Raw genomic sequence first — 20,868 nt, 5'->3', positions numbered from 1 at the left:
GTCCAATTCACCAGTGTGTCTAGGTCTCTGTGAATCCTAGCCCTGCCCCCCAGTATAATTATTTCCCCACATCTTGCTGTCATCTGCAAACTTGCTGAGGGTACACTCCACCCCATCTTCCAGGTCATTTGAAGACATTGAACAAAACTGGTCCCAGGACCAACCTCTGGGACTTGAGACTGGCTGCCAACTAGATAATGATATCAATGATCCTGCAGTTTTCTATTCACTTTACAATCCATTCATGCAACTCATACTTAGTTTGCATGTGAGACCATTGTGAGAGACCATGTCAAAAGCCAGTTACCACATCATAGAAAGCAATCAAGTTGATCAGAAATGACTTACCCTTGGTGAATCCATGATGACTTTTCCTAATCACCTTCTCCTCCAAGTGCTTAAAAATGGATCCCTTGAGGATCTTCTCCATGATTTTTCCAGGGACTGACATGAGGCTGACCAGTTTGTAGTCCCACAGATCAGATCCTCCTCCTTCCTTTTGTTATTTTCCCTTTTCCTTTTCCAATCATCTGGGACCTCTCCTGATCCCCATGAATTTTCAAAGATAATGTCTAACATCTCTGCAGTCACATTGGCCAACTCCCTCAGCACCCTAATGTAAATTGCTTCTGACTTGTACATGCCCATCTTTTCTTAATAGTCCCTAAGCTGTTCTTTCACTACTATCAGCTGCTCGCCTCCTCCCCAAGATGTTCTGCCAGGTGCAGTACTCTGGGAGCAGACCTGGCCCATGAACACTGAGATAAAAAGGCATTGAGTACATCAATCTTTCCCATATCATCTGTCACTAGGGTGCCTCACCCATTCAGTTAAGGCCCCACACTTTCCCTGACCTTCCTCTTGTTGCTGACATACTTGTAGAGACCCTTCTTATTACCCTTCACATCCCCTGTTAGCTGCAACTCCAATTATGTGTTGGCCTTCCTGATTTCATCCCTTCATGCTCAAACAACACTTTTATACTCCTCCCTAGTCATTTGTCCAAGTTCCTACTTCTTGTAAGCTTCCTTTTGTGTTTAACTCATTGAAGAATTCCCTGCTAAGGCAAGCTGGTCTTCTACCATACTTTCTAGTTTTCCTGCACATTGGGATGGTTTGTTCCTGCACCCTCATTAAGGTTTCTTTAAAATACAACAAGCTGTCCTGGATTCCTTTTGCCCCCAGACTGGCCTCCCAGGGAATTCTGCCCATCATTTCCCTGAGGGAGTCAAAGTCTGCTTTTCTGAATTTCAGGATACTTACTCTGCTGCTCTCCTTCCTTCCTTTCCTCAGAACCCTTAACTCAATCATCTTGTGGTCACCGCTGCCCCTATTGCCATCCACTTCTACATTTCTCACCATTTCTTCCCTGTTTCTGAGCAGCAGGTCAAGAAGAGTGTGGCCCCCTAGTTGGTCTCTCCAACACTTGCACCTGGATTACCTGTGCACAGATGTCAGGGTGACTGAAATCCCTCATGAGAACTAGGGCCTGTGATTGGGAAACTTCCAGTAGCTGTTTGAAGAAAGTCTCATCCATCTCATCCTCCTGGTCTGGTGATCTATAGCAGACACTCATCATGGTATCACCCTTGTTGCTCTCCCCTCTGACCCTCAGAGATTTTCAGTTTTATGCTGGAGCTCTCAGCAATCATACAGCTCTCCATAAAGTGCAACTCCTCCTCCTTTTCTCCCCTGCCTGGATAGGCACCAATTCCATGGGTGCTCCGGAGCTTAAGCACCCACTGAAAAACATTAGCAGGTGCTCATCACTCTCAGAGCCATGCTTGCAGATGTTAGGCCAAAAAAACCCCAAAACATGTTTTGCCAGAAGCAGGAGCGAGTTACTTCAACCCAACTCTGCAGCATTTGTAAAGATTGGGTGCTTCAGCAGAGCTTTTTGGTGCTTTTAACTAAACCTGTCTCAATCAGTTATTAGATAAGAGCACCAAAAAAGCCCCACTAAAGGGCCCAATCTTTACAGATGCTGCTGAGCCAGTTTGAAGCAATGTCCTTCCTCTTCTGGGCATGCACAGGACTAGGCATAGGAATGCATTGAGTTAAAAGTAAACTGCCAGTTTTGGGAGGGTTTTTTTTGGGGGGGGGGATGGGGGGGAGGGTTACATCTGCAAGCACCCACCAGCAAAAAAGAAAGTTGGTGCCTATGCCTGCCTGTCCTTCCTGAACAGTTTATACTAGTCCATGACAGTACTCCAGTCACGCAAGATATCCCACAAAGTCTCTGTCATTCCAGTCACGTCATAGTTCTGTGACTGCATGAGAATTTCCTGTTCTTCCTGCTGGTTTCCCAGGCTCTGTGCATTTGTGTACAGGCACCTGAGGTAATTTGCCCTACTTTCTCAGGAAGAATGAGTATGCCTCCCCTGTTTCCCCCTCCTGCTTGTGTTTCCTCTGGGTCACCCACTTTTTCACTTACCTCAGGTCTTTGGCCTCCATCCCACAGCCAACCTCATATAACCTCCTACTCATAAGATTTGAAAAAGTGGGGACTAGATGGTATGGTGCATCATCATATATAACAACACATCTTTTTCTCCAGTTAAAGATAAACTAGAATATTTACTAATATGTTCATGGATCAGTGCTATATTATTCACCTTAATATTAAAACAAAAACAAGTATAACTTCATTGGAATTTGTACTAATTTGCAATCTTGCAGATTAAACTTAAAAAACACAACAAACTGGGCAAAATTAGTTCAAAATATTCTTTTATTAGTTCTTTAGTCATCTTTTTTTCAGATTCATAAAAGAAGATCTAGCCTTCTTCAGCACCTTGCCAGTGCATCCAATACTTTGCTATTAGTCATTTCCACACCTGAATTAATGTTCACTTGAGTTAATGTTACCATACCTGAATTAAGAGTTTTAAACTGTCTGCAGGGCTGCAAAATTGAAGAGATATTACCAGGAATAGCTGACAGACAGCAAATTGCAGAAGAAATGATAAATGAATAGCATTTCTATACAGGGCGTGCTGAGGGAGTTGATTGACTTCATGGTTCATTACAATGTACCTGGTTCTTGCTAATTTCTCTTTACTCCACAGGTGTTAATGACCTTCTCTCCTTTTAATGATCTTGATGTTCCATTAATCAACACCTGCGGAGTAAAAAGAGATTAGCAGGAATCAGGTACATTTATATTAAGTCATGAATTCAATCAACTTCCTCAGCACTGCTTGAATAGAAGAAATACAGCTGCCTCTCTGGAGCAGTTGGTTTTAAAGTTGGGGAAGAGAGGACTCAAAACAGGGGTGGAGGTGGCAACTGCACCACTGTACCCTCCTTGGATCCACCCTGCTCCTACTATGTCCAGATGAAATATAAGCTTACAAGACATACTGTCTATTTTATCCTGGCTCCAGACTGGAAAGACACTTTTGTTTTTATGGAAGATAAGACTGGAGGGGGTTTCAAATCTAGTCCCTTACTTTTACAGGCAACCATTTCTCTAAAAACCTACAAATTATGCATGCCAAAACCTCATACACTGTAACCACAAAGCATGTTAAAAAGCAAATATGAACTACAGTGTACCAGGAAAGCTGGGGGAGGGGGGATAACAGGAAAGAAAAGGTCACTGTCAGTGATTTGCAGTTGCAATGGTAGAGATGTAATTGGTTAATATTCTGCTTATATGTTAGGAAGGATCTAAATTGGGTCAGTTGCAATCTAAAATTTGTAATTTAGAATCAAAGAAAGAAAAAGTTTTAGATGTTTTTCTTGCTAGAACCAACTTTAATGTGTTTTTTAATTTTTTTTATTTCTTCATGTTGTATTTGCAACATTAATAATAGTCAAGGATGGATAGGGAAGGCTTGCAACTCAAACTCATTATGTAGGGGAAAGAGCAAATGCACTTTGATAAAAATTAATTATTCTGGTTTTTTGAGTGTATAGAATCCTAAGCTTCACTTTGGATTTTATGAGCAGGAAAATGCTTTCAGTTCATCTTGGCCAACCAATCACAGTCAAATTCATAACTAAGTGATTTTACTCAATAGGCCAAACTTGGAGTTTTTCCTTGCATTCCTGAGAATCAGAAATTGTTGGACACAAAAACCATTTTCTGTGAGATTGAGGCACAGCCTATAGGAATATTTTACCTATTTTTTCTTAGGCAAGAGACAGACAATTTTCCATTTCAAGCCACTCAAATTCAACTATACTTTCACCTGTTCACCCCTAAAATATTGGCATGATTTCATTAAATGGCACATAGCGGCATGTAATCAGCTATTATTAAATGAACACTTAAAATTACTTAACACTCATTTGTACTTATTAATTCATGCAATGCATATAGTAATACTAAAATAATTATTGCCATAAAACAATCCTGCAAGAGATGGAGAATATCCTCAGCCACTCTCAGAGTCAAGGCCAGATGGTTTCCCCTATGACCATAAAGTACAAGAGTTTGTTGAATTAAACTGTAAAAGCAACAACTTTTGTGAAAGCATCAGATTCATAGCTAGTGAAATGTGTATATTAATTTTAATGGAGCTCTGTCACATTGCATAAATTAAAGCTTTGCCCCTAAATTTTCACTTTTCAACTACTTCCCACATGTACATGTACACACACATGCACAGCCCTAGATAAACTGCTTTTAAGAGGTATTTAAACGGGATAGCCATAATTATTAATCACATAAATAGCTTAAAAGTTCTGATATCCTCTTAGACTTTGAACTAAATCTCTAATGGTATGTCTCATTTTGCTAGTTCTTCAGTATCTAAGTTACATAATCAAAATGTCTCAGCTTGGTTGGAGTAGCTAAAATTGAGGAACCAGTGCTAATTTTTTATTTAATTGTGTTCAGTTAAATAAAGATGGGGAGCAGGCACAAGAAAGTGGGGCACCAATGACCCTGCCTATACCTTATTATGGCAGGGCACTGGTTGTGCCTGCCACTTTAAGGGCCTGTTTGGGGGCGGGCCTGGGTTGTCCCCTGCCACTTTAAGGGCCTGGAGTTGGCAGCTGCCAGGTGCCTGATGAGGGCAGCCATTTTGAACCTAGGGCTGCCCATATAAACTGGGCAGTTCTGCTGCTGCAGGCCAGGCAACAATATTGCCTGGCTGGAGGGCTGCTAGTATCAACTAGAGGTAAGGGAGGAGCTCTGGGGATGGTAAGGAGGCTCCTGGTCCTGGGTATGACCTAAAACTGCACCCTGACAGGAGTGGGTGACCTGGTGGGGCTCCCAGTGGTGCAGGAGCCCCCAGGAAATGCCAGGCCAGTTACTACCCCGGTGAAAGGTGGGTCAGGGCGCCTTAACCTCTAGCCCCCACAACTGGCTGGGTTACCCCTTTGTTTGGAGGGCCTGGGGGGTGGATCCTCAGAGAGAAAGAAAGGCCATAGACTCAGGCCTATCTGAACTTCCCCTGACTGGTCAATACTGGGGCCAGGACTGGAAGGGTCAAAGGGCCAGGGGCCCACCTCAAGGAATGCCCAGGAGCTGCACTCCTGGGGTTCCGACTGGCCTGGAGGTGGGCCAGGGCTAGTGAGTCAAAGGTCCCGGGGGGACCACACCTGAAGGGGAAGCAGTTCAGGGAGCTATGCTGCCTAGTATGAAGGCAGATGGGACTGCCTGAGGAGAGGATTCCAGGTGGAGTTCAATTAGGAGGATTCTGGGGTCCAGAGTGGGGACTGATAACAACTAGATGCCATCAGTGAGGCTTGGGCTGTGGTGTAGGGGAGGAATGGAGCTACAAATAGTGCCCCTTGGCATCGGGGCAGGAAATGGGCAGCCTCCAGCTTAATTACATCAATGAATTAATTAATTAATAACAAAGCATGGTGAGAAGGTGGGCGCTTAGCCCAGAAACAGGTGGGCGGGCCGCAGGGAAAGCGGTCCCGAGAAGGCCCCCTGTTACACTTATACAGGGTTCAGAACAATCCCTTCCTACAAATAGACTGGTTTCAACTACTCAAGATATAGTTATTCCATTCTGTACTTGTTATATGTATGTTTATTGTCACAAAAAGGTCAGAAAATAAACTTTCCCCACCCCGTTTTCCAAATAATCCATAGTCCTCACTTTAATAATGGTCATTTTTCTGTTTGCAAAATACCAAAGTCAGTGATGGATGACATTAAGTTCAGGTTAGAGACAAGCCATAGATTTATGGTTTCTTAGTTGTTAGGAACTAAAAGGGACCTTACAGATCATCGGGTCCAGTCCCTCTGCATGTGGACACTTGCACCACTTCTGTGGGGAGCCTGTTCCAGACCCTCAGTACTCTACTTTGTAAAGAAGTTTTTTCTTATGTCTAGCCTGAAGCAATCCTCAATCAGCTTCTTCCCATTTTTTCTTGTCCTCCCCCAGGGGACCTTGGTGAACAGCTGCTCCTCCACACCCTGATATACACCCTGATATACTTGATATACCACCAAGTCCCCTCTGTGTCTTCTCTTCTCCAAGCTGAACAGTTACAAGTCTTTCAACCTCTCCTTGTATGACCTGGTATCTTGGCCTCTAATCATGCATGTGGCCCTCATTTGGAATCTCTTTGAGCTTCTCCACATCCTTCCTGAAGTATGGTGCCCAGCACTGGATGAAGAACTCCAGCTGCAGTCTCACCAAGGCTGAGTAGAGAAGGAGGGCAACATTGGACCAGATGGGACAACTGACATCTAATGCCCAGGAAAAAGCCAACCTATTAAATGGGTACTTTGCATCGGTCTTTCATCAGTCCCATGGGACACCCATGCCCACTACAGGACAGGGAGTTCCAGGTGAGAGAGATTCCCTGTCCTCCATCAGTGCTGACCTCATGAAGGAACACCTTGGGAGGCTGGATACCTTCAAGTCAGCTGGCCCTGGCAATCTACACCCCAGAGTACTCAAGAAGCTGGTGAGCATCATAGCCTAGCCTCTGGCATGGATCTTTGAGAACACCTGGCACACTGGTGTTGTGCCCGAAGACTGGAAGAAAGCCAATGTGGTGCCTATCTTCAAGAAAGGGAGGAAAGTGTATCCGGCAAACTATAGGCCCATCAGCCCGACCTCTACCCCGGGGAAGGTCTTAGAAAAGTTTATTAAATGGGCCATCCTTAATAAACTGGCTGACACCAGTATCCTGAGGGATAGCCAGCACGGGTTTGTTGTGGGTGTCTCAGACGGCCGGAGCCAACTTGAGGTGATCTAGAAATTGCTCAGTAGTTGGGCGGGCTGGTGAATGGAGAGGCAGACAAAACGTATTGGTTGCAAAAAGGCTTTACTTACGTCGCTAGTAGCCGCGATGCAGGTGGTCCGGTCGCTTAAATAATCACATGAGTTGCTCCAGCTGGCAAGACTCAGGCCAGCGAATCCGTACATGAACCAGGCCGGCAGGGAAAAGGGTACGTCGAGGGATGGCGCTTGGCGACGGGGAGAAAAATCGATAGTTGATCAGGCTATCGATTAGCTCAGCCACAAGTCAGGAATCTTCAAAGTCACTCTGCAGCGTGCTCAAAGTTCTCCGACTTGGGCGGAAGTTGCACAGAATTTTATACGGCTAACAAGCCAATCGCTAGCCGCCACATAGGAATAATTTAGAACTGGCCAATAGTGGGACACAAATTTGCATACGAATGGCAGGAACTCTCTTGCACCGGAGTTTTCTGTTGCAACAGAAAACTTTTGCTGTGCACAGAGACTCTCATGTGGCAGGAAAATTCCACCATGCCGAGGCACTAAAATCATTGGGTTGTGACAGTGGGTAGGTCTTGCTTGACCAGTCTCATTTCCTTTACAACCAGATGACCTATCACCTGGACAAGGGAGAAGAGATTGATGTCATATATCTTGACTTCAAAAAAAGCCTTCAATCTGGTATACCATGATCACCTCTTGGTGAAACTGGCCAAATTGTGACCTTGGGTCCACCACAGTCCGCTGGGTGGGAAATTGGCTCCATGGTCAGACCCACAGGGTGGTAATTGATGGAAGTCAATCATCATGGTGCTCTGTGACCAGTGGGGTCCCCCAAGACTCTGTCCTTGGACCCATATTGTTCAACATCTTCATTAATGATGTGGATTTGGAGTCAGAAGTGGACTGGCCAAGTTCACTGATGACACCAAACTTTGGGGCAAAGCATCCACACCTGAAGACAGGAGGGCGATCCAGGCTGACATGGACAGGCTCAGCAAATGGGTGGACGAGAACCTGATGGTGTTTAGCACTGAAAAATGCAAGGTTCTCCACCTTGGGAGGAAAAACCTGCAGCATCCTTATAGACTCAGCAGTGCTATGCTGGCTAGCACTATGGAAGAAAGGGACTTGGGGTCATCATTGACCACAAGATGAACATGAGCCTTCAATGCGATGCTGCGGTTAGTAAAACGAGCAAAGTGCTGGCTTGCATCCATAGAGGCTTCTCAAGCAAGTCCTAGGACGTCATTCTCCCATTGTACTCGGCCCCGGTGAGACCACAGCTGGAGTACTGCATCCAGTTTTGGGCACCACAATTCAAAAAGGATGTGGAGAATCTTGAGAGAGTCCAGAGAAGAGCCACACGCATGATCAGAGGTCAAGAAAACAGACCTTACGATAACAGACTGAGAGCTATGGGGCTCTTTAGCCTGGAAAAGCGCAGGCTCAGGGGTGATCTGATGGCCACCTATAAGTTTATCAGGGGTTACCACCAGTATCTGGGGGAATGCCCCAAGGGATGATGAGGTCAAATGGTTATAAACTACTGCAAGATTGTTTCAGGCTGGACATAAGGAAGAATTTCTTACTGTCCAAGCCCCCCAAGGTCTGGAATAGCCTGCCACCGGAGGTGGTTCAAGCACCTACATTGAACACCTTCAAGAAAAAATTGGATGCTTATCTTGCTGGGATCCTGTGACCTCAGCTCACTTCCTGCCTTTGGGTGGGGGGCTGGACTCGATGATCTTCCAAGGTCCCTTCCAGCCCTGATGTCTATGAAATAGATGCATGCCAGTGTTTGATTAGCTCTGCCAGCTACGGCATCACATTAGTGGCTCATGTTCATTTTGTTGTGTATCACAACACCCACATCTTGTTCAGATGTGGTGCTAACAAGTGTGATTTTTTTAATGCAAAAAACACACACACGCGCGCGCGCGCGCGCACACACGCGCACGTGCATAATTTTGTTTCTGATCAAACAGTTAAATTTTAGCATTTAAACTGGTACGGCCATTTCAAGGAAAAAGATGATCTTTCTCTACTCTAGCAAATGACATAGCAACAAAATGTGTTTTGTGTTTGGACAGTCACAATGGTCTAATGAGTTTGGCACTGAATGGAAACTCAGGACACCAATGATCCATTCCTATCCATGTCATTGATCTGCTCCATGACCTTGGACAAGCCATATAAATTGTGCTTTCTATCTTAGCCGTGTTTCTCTGTCTTGTTTATTTAAATGTTAAGTTATTTAGGGAAGTGTCTTTTGTTAAGTATTTGTAGGATGCCTAGAACCCAATAAGTCCTAATGTATTTAATGTATATATTAGCATTATTAAGAATAAAGAGAAAGTAATATTGAGCAATGCTAAGAAAGACTGATTTAATGTGCAGCTTTGTAATCTCCATAGTAAATGGACAGAAATCCTGGAAGTCCCTTGCCTATAAGGCAACAGTCATGGGCCTGCTGTGATAATAACTCTAATGGCTACAGTAATAGATAGATTAAAAATAATGCTGCAAGTTATGTATGATCTTTGATGGAAGGAAACAAATTTGACTGTATACCCTACTAGTGAATGTTTAAAAAAAGTAAGTGTAATTCTTCTAAATACCTTGATCTTAGCTCAGATTTTAAGTTAAATGTCTGTTGCAGCCTACAATAAAGGTTATTGCATAGCTGCAATCATCTAATCATTAATATAATGTGAAAAATGTCAAGCTGTACATTGCATATATATTAAATTTAAACTGCACAATATTTTGGTGGTGCTAGTTATCTTATGAATCATATGAGTTTTTCTCCAACCTCTGCATTATGAATTGTCTCTCGCCAGCAGTGACTTTTCCTCTTCAACAGCAAAGACACCTTTGACAAAAGGATACAATTTGCTGCCATCTCTTCAGAGTCTGCAGCTAGACACCTGCAGGGCTGTTCCAGAGACTGTCTGGCAGGAGATGGTTTAAGATTGTGTCACACATGCCCTCTTGGAGAGAAGACCAAGCATGTCATCTTGGTACTATCATGCCAGCTTTTTCACAGACAACGAAGTGAAAATTACCAAGGTGAGTCCCAACCCCAAACCTCCCACATAATGACTCAACATTCTGTGCTAATTACTGTAAAAGGCACACAGGGAAAAGAACTAAGAGTTATTTGGGTAGGCTATGTAGACATACTCAAGCAATATGAACATTTATACATCTTGAAGATAAGCACATGCAAATAAGTAAATATACTTGGCTGAAATTAATCTCTAAATCTGTAGATTAAAACAAACCCCCAACTTTTCTTCTTATTCTGCTGAGATTAAAGTTGTTGGTTCAGACTCCCTCTTTTTCTTTGCATTTCTTTTTCTTGTTCTTCTATCGCCCACTACATCTGTCAGCTAAGTGAAAGCTAATAACTATGTGCCAACCTCAAATGAGACAAGATTCACACTCAAGCTGGGAGAATATCTTTGGATCTTGCACAGGAGCACTTGAAGGGTCATGTAATTACTAGGAAGTTATCAAAAATTATCACTGTTGCCTGCTATGTGGGTGGGGAAAAAAGTTGCCACCCTATTGTATAGCAGGGGAGAGAGGCAATCGATGACATGCAAATTAACATAAAAGCCTATACATCACCACTCTGCATATTAAATTGGGGTTGGGAAAGACAACATCGGGGACTTACATTTCTGGGAACCTGACACACATAAAAGATTGTGCATAAGTCTTATAGTCAACCACAGTTCTGATACTTCATTGATTTTTACAATCCATTTCAGTTTCCGTTTATGGGAAAGTCAGAATGCACAAAACAGCATACTTTCCATATGATGCTTTTTCCAATTTCCTGTTTTACACCTGTAATAGTTGGGTTTTTTTCTTAAATCAGTTTAACTTCCTTGTGGGTTAGATTGTAACAATGGACTTAACTGAGAAATATTCTTCAAGTCTTTATTTTCTTCATTATAACTGTGAGAAATGCACCCCTCCCCCATCTGAAGTACCCACACTGTTATTTTTCAGAGCCCAACTTTTTGAAGTGGGGGGAGGGGATTATATCATAACTAGCTTAAAAAGTGGGTGCATACCAAGAAAGCTCTGAATATTTTGAAAGCTCATTCTGAAGTGCCTGGAAGTTTTGGTGTTTTGAACACCAGAAAATTAATTTCTCAGAAAGTCTTCTATTCTGATTTAATCTAAATTTAAGAGCTGTCAGCAATTCTTCGAGGAATTCTCACCCATAGCTTTGCCCCATCTTCTAACTTGCTTTTTCTGGAGCGGATGAATAAAGTTATGCTGGCAAATAGTGTATTGTGTATAATTACTGCAAACTCCAGGACAACTTAGTCAAATAGACAAATAGACAAATAGTCTTATGGAAAATACTCGTTTTAGACAGAGAAATTATCATGTTCTTAAAACGTTCCTATTGGGCATGTCTACGTGTTCCTTAACGCATCAATGCACAGTAGACTCATACTCATGGTTTTTCAAACAAAAGGGTTTTTTGTGTTTGTTTTTTCTACACAGAAAACTTAATTTGGCAAAGGCAAGCAAATGGCTGAGGAACAATGCATTTTCTATGGTTTAGGATATTATTACAATCTGATAAATGAATCCATAGTTTATAAATGTTGTTTAATACTGAGGACTATTTATTTGAACTGTTACCAAATTCCATTCAGAATATAGAGTGTGCATGCATTCTTTGGGGTCATTTTATCTCCAGGTTGACTAGAAATTTTAGACTAGTCACTGGGCTGACAGAGAACTAACAGTCAAGGTAATTTACTTACATGTTCTCCCTCTAAAATAACACCTTCATTGGAAAAAGACTTAGAGAAATGGTTTATTAAGGGAGATGTTACCTACCAACAAAGAGCCCATTAATGGGTTGCAGCCACATGATGAAGTTCATGAGGAAGTCCCATGACAAGAGACACCGGGATTTTAAATGAGCAGGAACTCAAGCTTCCCTGCTTTGGAACTTTTGACACTGTTATCGGTTCAGCCTGAGGGAAGCTGTTGCAGGAGCTTCATGAGATAGGAAGACTCCTGCCTACTTGAACATAGATTTTTCTACAAGTTATTCCAAGGGAAAAGTGAGGTAGAGTGAAATCAGTTGGTTTCAGGCTATTGTGTTCTAGATGATCTATACTGACTTATACTTTATCTGTCTTTTAAAGTTTAACTGAGCTAGAAAACTTTTTTCTAAGGTTTGTTAGTAATTGTTTGTTATATCACACCTTAAGTGGAGTTCTGAAGAACTCACAAGTGCTGGGGAGATTAAGGAGAGATATCCCCCCATGCCTTTTCTGGGCACTTGCTGCAAAGGGCTCATGAAATCTTTTCGTAACAACCTCAGCAAGAGGCTGCTTGCAATCCCCTCACAAGCAGGGCTTGGCATTGGGGTTGTGAAAGCAGGGGTGGATGCACTCCAGGGGTGCGGGGTCGGCCACTACTTTGGGGAAGGAAGGGGTGGCAGCAAATCAGTGCATGTGAAGAGAAGCAGAAAAGTTGGGGACAAGTGCATGAGAAGATGTGGAACAATATTTTTTGGAATCCAAAACAATTGTATATTTTGTTAGCCTTAACCTTGAACTAAATCACCAGTAAAGATTTGCAGTAATTGCACATGGTGTCTTGTGGCAGCACTGCAAAAAAATTCCATGGATTTCTGAGTGAACACAAGCAGCACCGTGTGGTGAAACTGTTGCAAAGCAGGGAAAATGCCATTTTCGCCCGTATGTCAGATCCATATTGAAAAAAATAATACAATAAAAAATATCCTCTTGGCACAAATTCAGCCAATAAAAATAAAACATATCAGAGGTGGTTTAAATTACCACCATAAAAAATGACTAACACAATAAAATGAGGTGACAACATGGACCTTCAGATGCAATTAAGCTAGTGAAATGGCAATTTTTGTAACATGGAAACAGGAAATCCACTATGTGAACAACTCCCCTGTCTGACTAGGAAACACAGATTCAGGTATTTTGGGTTTCTTTCTGTGTCTCCCCCCACATTCATTATGTTATATTAAGCAAGTAATGTAACGTGATATTATATGAATTTCCCTCTCTTTAAATTGGCACTACTAACTTCTCCCCTTTTATATAAATTAATTTATAATCCTAATTTGGGAAGGGAGATATATCATCATCAAATAAATTTTCTATTGTATTTTGTTTGGGGGCTGATTTGATTAGGCTGTGTGTGTGAAACTACAGGAGAACTTCCAAAAACCTATATGGCAAATAATCAAAATTGAAAGCTTCTCAACATCCACAAGAGCACTAGCTAGAGGTAAGAATCAGCTTACTATGGCAGGAAGCTCTTATGGGCCACCCAAATGAGAAAGCAGACAGATTTGTACTTCTTTATCATAAAAGCTTCTGGATCTGTGTTCTCCAAAATATAACATCATCAGGACACCAGGACCAGGCTCTGGCTTCTGCAGTTCAGGATCCAGAAAACATTCAATCCTGTGTGGTCCTACATGTGCTGAGGGCTGTTCTGAGAGTGATAACAAAAGCAGAGTAGAATTAAAAATAAAATAAATAGTTCTTCAATGCATTAAATGTGTATACATTAATCCATGCTTCTTTTAAATTTTAGGATTTTTTTGTGGCAAGCCAAATCTTCATTTCAAAAAAGCACCAAAGATGAATCAATTTGGCATTGTCAGAACACAAAAGCAATATGTTATGTATTTTCTTCTCTTATTCTAGACTACCCATTTGCCTTTAGTTTGTTTACATCCTCCTTTGCCATTAGCCTTAGTAAGAATTCCTACCATAAATCTGAAATATGTCAGTAAAAGGAAGAGGAAAGGTATCAAGAATCATTTTAAAAGAGTGAACAACTTGCTATGACCTGAAACAAAAGTAATTATATACCATCAAGTACTGGTGTTTCACATGCCTGATTGCCTGTTAAATAAAACATCAAATGCATACTACATACTACATGGTGTAAAATTTATTCTCTTTTTCAGAAACAGGGTCTAATTAAAGAAACAATGTAATTTGTGCTGTGAACTTATGTAGCATACATTTTATAACATTTTAAGCAATGATAGGAGCAATTTAAAATCTTGGGTCTGAACATGTCCAGAACCTGGAGAATTTTAGATCAAAATTTGAATTTCAACCTTTCAGTTGACTCTTGCATCTCTTATGGACCAGTTCAGTCCCCCTAATGAATCTTGCATTGCATCTCCTCAAGCTCATAACATGGATTTGGACCAGAACTTGGAATATTGCCAGGTATATCTGAAGTATATATTTAGTACAAGCTGCACATTTCTCCAAGTTATGTATTTTACACACATGCATACACCCTCTGATGGACAAATGTAGAATCATAGAAAGTCAGGGTTGGAACGGACCTCAGGAGGTTATCTAGTTCAAACCTTTGCTCAAAGCATAGCCTTCCCCAGCTATATCATCGCAACCAAGGCTCTTTCTACCTGGGTCTTATAAGCCTCTAAGGATGGAGATTGAAAGAAATGAAAGTTTTGCGTTGTGCATTTAAGGGCTAAAAAAAATTTTCCCCTCTCTGTCTGAGGCTCCTATGACTCCAATGGCCTCCATTTAAACTTTAAGAAAATATGAGCTGAGTAAAAGAGTTGGTAAGTAAGACTGGTAGAACTGCTTATCCTACAAGTGTAAGAGGTAATATAAAGAGAGAGAATATGGAATAAGAACTCATCAACCTCTGAAAGAAGGAAGCAGACCTGAGTTGCGTACTTTGGCTCATGCTCCAGATCTCTTCTAAATACCAAAATTTTGGTTCAGCAACTTATATCTCTTGTGAACCACAGAAAAAAGGTTTATCGATGGCTACAAGTTGGTGTATGGTCAGGTCCAGAGTTTTCTTTTTTTTAATCATAGAAAGTTAGGGTTGCAAGGGACCTCAGGAGATCTGGACTTGTCCTCATAAAATATAATACATTTCAACCTCACAATTCAGGCATGATGACAACAGAGATTGTGGAAGCATTGTTCTGTTGCAGTTGCAGTATATGTGGATGAGAGACAGCACAAATAAGAGGCTTGTATGAATGAAAAGAAGTAAATCATCATATTGTGATTTACTTATTAATGACTATTAGGGAGAAGGCTGCGCCACCTTCCACTTCATTGCAGGGAGATGCTCTGGAATTTGGGCCACGCTACTGCTCTAGCCTGGCATGGAACAAGCCCCACCTTCTGGATGCCTCAAGGCTAAGAAAGCCCAGCCCCTCTCTCCGGTTGGCTATGCCCCTCAAAGACTGAACTTTCTGAGGGCATTTATCTGTTGGCAACAACCACACCAGCAACACCTGTTCATACCCCAAACTGACATGGCCAACGCACAACTTTATTTGGCAGAGTCACCTCCTTGCCAGCCTATTCCCATCCCTCTACCTCCCACCCTGGATCTGAAATGCCAGAAGTGGCTTCCTCCTTTTGGTGAAGGGACTGTGTTGGGATCTGTGTCACAGGATGCTTGGGTCTGGATCTTGCACTCTGGCCTGCACTCACCCAAGACCCTGAGCTGGACTACATTTACATCCTGAAGTCCCAAGACCCACACACAAACCAAAAGACCCCAATGATTCAGATAGACCCGGGACCCAAAGACTCAAGACTCAAAACCTGAATTAAAGATCCAGACCCAAGCACCCTGTGACCCATATCCTATCCCAGTCCCTCCCTCAAAATGAGAAGCCAGTTGTGGCATTTCAGATCCAGGGTGTAAGGCAAATGGATGGGAATGGCTAACAAGAGGTGACCATACTGAATTTCAGGTGTGAGAGCCATGCTAACTTGGGGCATGAGTGGGTTTTGCTGGTATGGTTGTTGCCAGTAGATAAATGCTCCCAGAAAGTTCAGGCTTTGGGGCATGGCATGGCCAGCTAAGCTAGGGATGTCAGGTGGATGCCCCTTGAAAATTTGGGTCTTGGGCTTGCCCTTCATACTGGGGCTAGCAGATGGATGCCCCTGGCAAGTTCAGAACTTGGGGACCCTGGCCAGCCATTCATGCTGGAGCAAGGGACATGCCTGTTTAGACCCAAACCCAGCTGGGTGAGAGGGAGTTACATGCCAAGACTGTCACCTATGTGCCCTGACCTACTCCCTTATGGCCAGATACTCACCCCCCAGTGACATTCAGACTTACCTACAAACACCCAGACCCCAAGGGAGTCAAACACAATGGCAGAGGCTGGCCCAACTTCCTCTGCTAGCTAAAGCTGGGGATACAATTGGACCACTGAAAACCATTGCCATTTGGATGGGGAGGAGCAGGAACAGCTTTGCATCATGTGCCACAGTAAGAAGTGTACCAAAGGATTGATGCAGAAGTGAGAGTTTAGGACCATGACAGACTAGACACAGTGTGCGGCATACTTAAATGAACAAAACCTGATTCAAGCAGACTTGCAATGACAACTATACCTCTTCTGGCACGAGGCACACTATGCTCTTGCACGAAAGTCTGAAACCCAGACACAATGCACATATACACTGGTGCAGGTTATAACATCAAAATGAAATCACACAGTTCACAGTGAAATTAAAGTGCACAAAATACAGCATACATACTTTTCAAGTAAAAAAATAATACCTATTCCTTAACAAGAAAAAAAAAAATCCTATAATTTATTAAAGAAGAAAACTCATTTTACATTGATTTTGTGGGCTTCGTAAAATATAGGTTAAGACTGATTGATTTGTACTTAGCAGGCAAAACTGATGATCAAGGCTTCATTATTATTTATATATTTTCTCATTTGAATTATACCACTTTGCAGCCCGCACAGAGGTGCTGGAAATTGTTTAAATAATGTCAGAGCATCTGATCTCATTTCTATTGCTGTCAGTTCCAAGTAACCCCTACACATTTAACAGACTAACATTGATAGCAAAGAGGTCAGGATCTCTTCCACCACAAGCCATACTCAATTGAGTTGAATGAGGGAGGAGTTTAAATCAATTATATTTAAGGGCATTTCTTAATTCCTTCTTCATTTTCTATGAGATTATAATACATATTCCATAGTAAGTTTCTTATATTATATTTAAATGTGCAACAGGCTTAACTTTATTCAGTTCACAATTTCAGAGGACACAAGGTGTGCCTATACGGTCACTCTGACATGTTCCAATTGGGATGCTTTAGCATTGCAGTTGTGTCACATGTATAAGCCCCTGAAGGTTTAAAAATGGCCACTGGGGTGTTTTAACTAAAGTTTGTTCAATGATTTTTAGTTAAAGTGTCTCACAGTCATTTTTAAATGTGTGGGAGCTTCATACACATGATGCTGTGGTGCATCTCTAGGAACCACTCTAATTTAAATGCCTATCCCCTATCCCTAACAATGTGTATAGTCACCCAAGGACATTTCCCTCAGTTTCTCTTCCTGTCTGCTGTAACAAGACCATGGCTTCAGGTGCATCCGTGATGCCCTCCAGTGGCCATACTGCTCCTGCCCTGGTCTCATCTATTTCTAGGGTTCCTTCCCTTTACTCCCACCTGGCATGCCTTGAGGTTCTTAATTAATTTTAGAAAGGGAGGCTCCTAGAGCAAGTCCTAGTCTGTCCCAAATCTAGTGGGCCCTCCTGACCTGTACATGCCTCCCACCTGTTTCCTTATGGGCTATTTGTGACCCCTGACCTCCCCTGTAATCACACCCATGCTTCACAAGTGTTACCAATTATTCAGTTTAATGGGCCCTCAGCCCCAATCCAGTATCATACCTTCTAAGGCTTCTATATACTCATTAATCTGTACCCTTCCTGGGCTACTTGGACCTCATCTCTGCTTTCTTGGGCTACTGGGCCCTGTGGTCTTATAGCCATTTCTCTCTCTCACTTTCTTTCACCAAGCCCCTGGCCATGGTTCTTGCCCTTTGAAGCTACCTTGTAGTTTGCACCCTGCTTCCAGCAGGCCCAAGATGTATGTGTTTCTCTGACACTGGGACCTCTACCTCCACTAATTAGTCCCAACCTGGTCTACCAGTCATAATTTAAACAAAAGGCATAAGCATTCTAGCTATAACAGAACTCCAAGACTTCTGGCTATCTAACAAAATTCCCTTTTCCTTGGGTCCCAGCTCTCTACAAGCCGTGTTTTCTACTTGTAGTTCCCAAAAGTATCCCGATCCCAGGCACCCACTCAGCCACAGCCATCTGATTGTAGGACTCTTCCCCCTGCAACTTGCAGGGCCTGACTCCACACCATGCCCAAAGCCCTGGGCTTATATACCTCCTAAGTCCTGCCCCTCTCAGATCAGGTGGGAACACCTTTACCTGCAGGTGTTCTCTAATAAGGCTTACTGGTTGGCCTCTACAGCTGCTACCTTAGCAATGCCCGTGTACCTAAGCTAGGCTTTATCCTACTATCTTCTTCCAGGGTAATTAACTGCAAAAGGCACTCCTCGTTTTTGGCTTCTAACTTCCTGTTTTTTGTAGGCTGCTCATTTTGTATAGTGCTTCCTAGATGGGCTACAGATGCTCCCTTCACCTTTCAGCTTCCTGCTTAGGGTTATTTCCTGTATATCTTCTTGTATCTAGTCTCTAGATAGATACCTGGGCTCTTTCTGCAATATTTCTCATCTCAAAGTAAAGGGAGTCCTAGGTTCCATGTTACATCTGCACATCTTCCTTAGAAGACAGCCCTCTGAGCTAAGCATATAACACAGCATAATGAGATGGGAGTTATATTAAAGATAATGTCAATAGGATTTATTATTGCAGCAAGACAAAAAGCCCACAATCATACCTAAAGTATTGTACATAGGGGAATATATGATGTGTGTGCATTAATATATGCTGTGTGTATAGGTAAATATATTATTATAGGTAGACATCTGCATTAAATTATTGTTTTTCTGATTACACCCACAAGTGTAATGGTGTTTACAAAAAAAGTTAAAAAACCCCCCTGCCATAAAGAATTTGCCATCTATGAATAGGGGGTTAGATGAAGGAGGAGGGAGAAAGACAATAAGAGAAAGATGTAATAGTTAGATTATGTTAAGGTTATTGAGCCATATGAACATTAGCAGAGGGCTGGATAAAAGATGTGACATAAGAATATTAGTAAGAAAATAATTTTCAACCAGGATCACTAGCCGGGATCATGATTATAAAACATTAGTACTGCTGTCACAGTTCAGTTCATCTCTGTCTCCTTTTAGGTTACTCTGAGTACATCCCCACAATTCTCAGGCCTTGTGCCTTTACCTATGGTAAAGGCAGGCATTTCTCCTAATCTTAGACTGTGTTTTAAATTCCAACAGGCTTGAATGGCTTAACACCTAGAGTTCTTGCTTTGGTATTCTCTCATCACTGGCGTACACAGTTAACAATACTTTTCTTAATAAAATAAAACTAAAGAGTTACTTATATATTAAGACATGGGGGGAAGCTCTTAGAGATGTTATTATAGACAGGCTACACCTCTATCTTGCCTGAATGCTTATCCTACCTGCAGATAATCTTTTGCTGTGGAAGAGGTAGTTAGCTATGGACAATCAGCTGATTGTTGGTCATAATCCTCCACTAAAACAGAGCTGGTTCAAGACTCCAGTGTTGTGCCAGGGCTGGAACCAACAAACACCAAGCTGCACATGTTGGATATCACAGTAAACATTACTGTATGACTGCTCAGAACATTCTAATTTTAATACTGCACAGGTTTAACACATGTAACACCCACTCCGACCCTTGTGTTGTATATGGGAAAGTGTGTGCTTTGGTTGTGTATTGTGCTTGTTTTGTGCATGCTATTATGTGGGCAAAATGGCCCCTGTTGTTCTGGCCATGTGCTCAGCTCATGTGCTCCTGTATCTGGGCAAAATATGTAAAACTGTCGGGCCTCATGTGTCACAAATCCAATGTTATAAAGTGTCACAAATCCAATGTCTATATTTAGTCCATGATTTTTTGTATCCAAGAGGTTGATGAAGTGAAGTTCATAGGCTCATCTGTGAAAGGTGTTTTATAAATTCCCTTTGTGGATTGTGTAAATTCCACACCTCTTTGTGGGTGTGGTGAAGATATGTTAGTAGGTTTTATGTTTCTTGTCATGGCATGGTCTGGACCCATATCTCCACTACCCCCATGTCCCAGGGGAGCGGGGGCACTGGGAGACCCCCACGGTGGCCAAGGGGTCTGCTTACCTCCCGCAGGGCCAGAGGAGCCGAGGAAACTCGGTTCCTCCGAGTTGACCCGCGACGCCGGCATGGGTCGTCAGCCGGGTGTTTATCCGGCTGCGGCAGAGCGGTGGGGGCGGGGCACGCCGGACGGGAGAAACAAATGGCGGCCCCGCTGAGGTAGCGGGGCAGCTGAAGGGAGAGAGCTGGGGCGCAGAGCCCCAATGAGCAGGGGATCAGCAGCCGCCCGCGGAGTCGCAGGCGGGGAGCGGCGCGGCAGAGTAGGCTGCGAGCAGCGCGGCGGAGCACCCGCAGAGTGCGGGACGACGCCGAGCAGAAGCAGAGCAGGCGGCGAGCAGCGCGGCAGAGCAGGCGGCGAGCAGTGGGGCAGAGCAGGCTGCGAGCAGTGGGGCAGAGCACCCGCGGAGTGCGGGACGACGCCGAGCAGAGGCGGAGCAGGCTGCAAGCAGCGCGACGGAGAAGGCTGCGAGCAGCGTGGCGGAGCACCCGGGAGTGAGACGACGAGGGGAGAAGTCAGCCCCGTGAAGGGGGCAGCAGACA

Source organism: Alligator sinensis, unplaced genomic scaffold, assembly GCF_000455745.1.
Source record: "Alligator sinensis unplaced genomic scaffold, ASM45574v1 scaffold348_1, whole genome shotgun sequence".
Classification (NCBI taxonomy): Eukaryota; Metazoa; Chordata; order Crocodylia; family Alligatoridae; genus Alligator; species Alligator sinensis.
The sequence above is the reverse complement of the archived record's forward strand: the minus strand, read 5'-3'. Positions refer to the sequence as shown.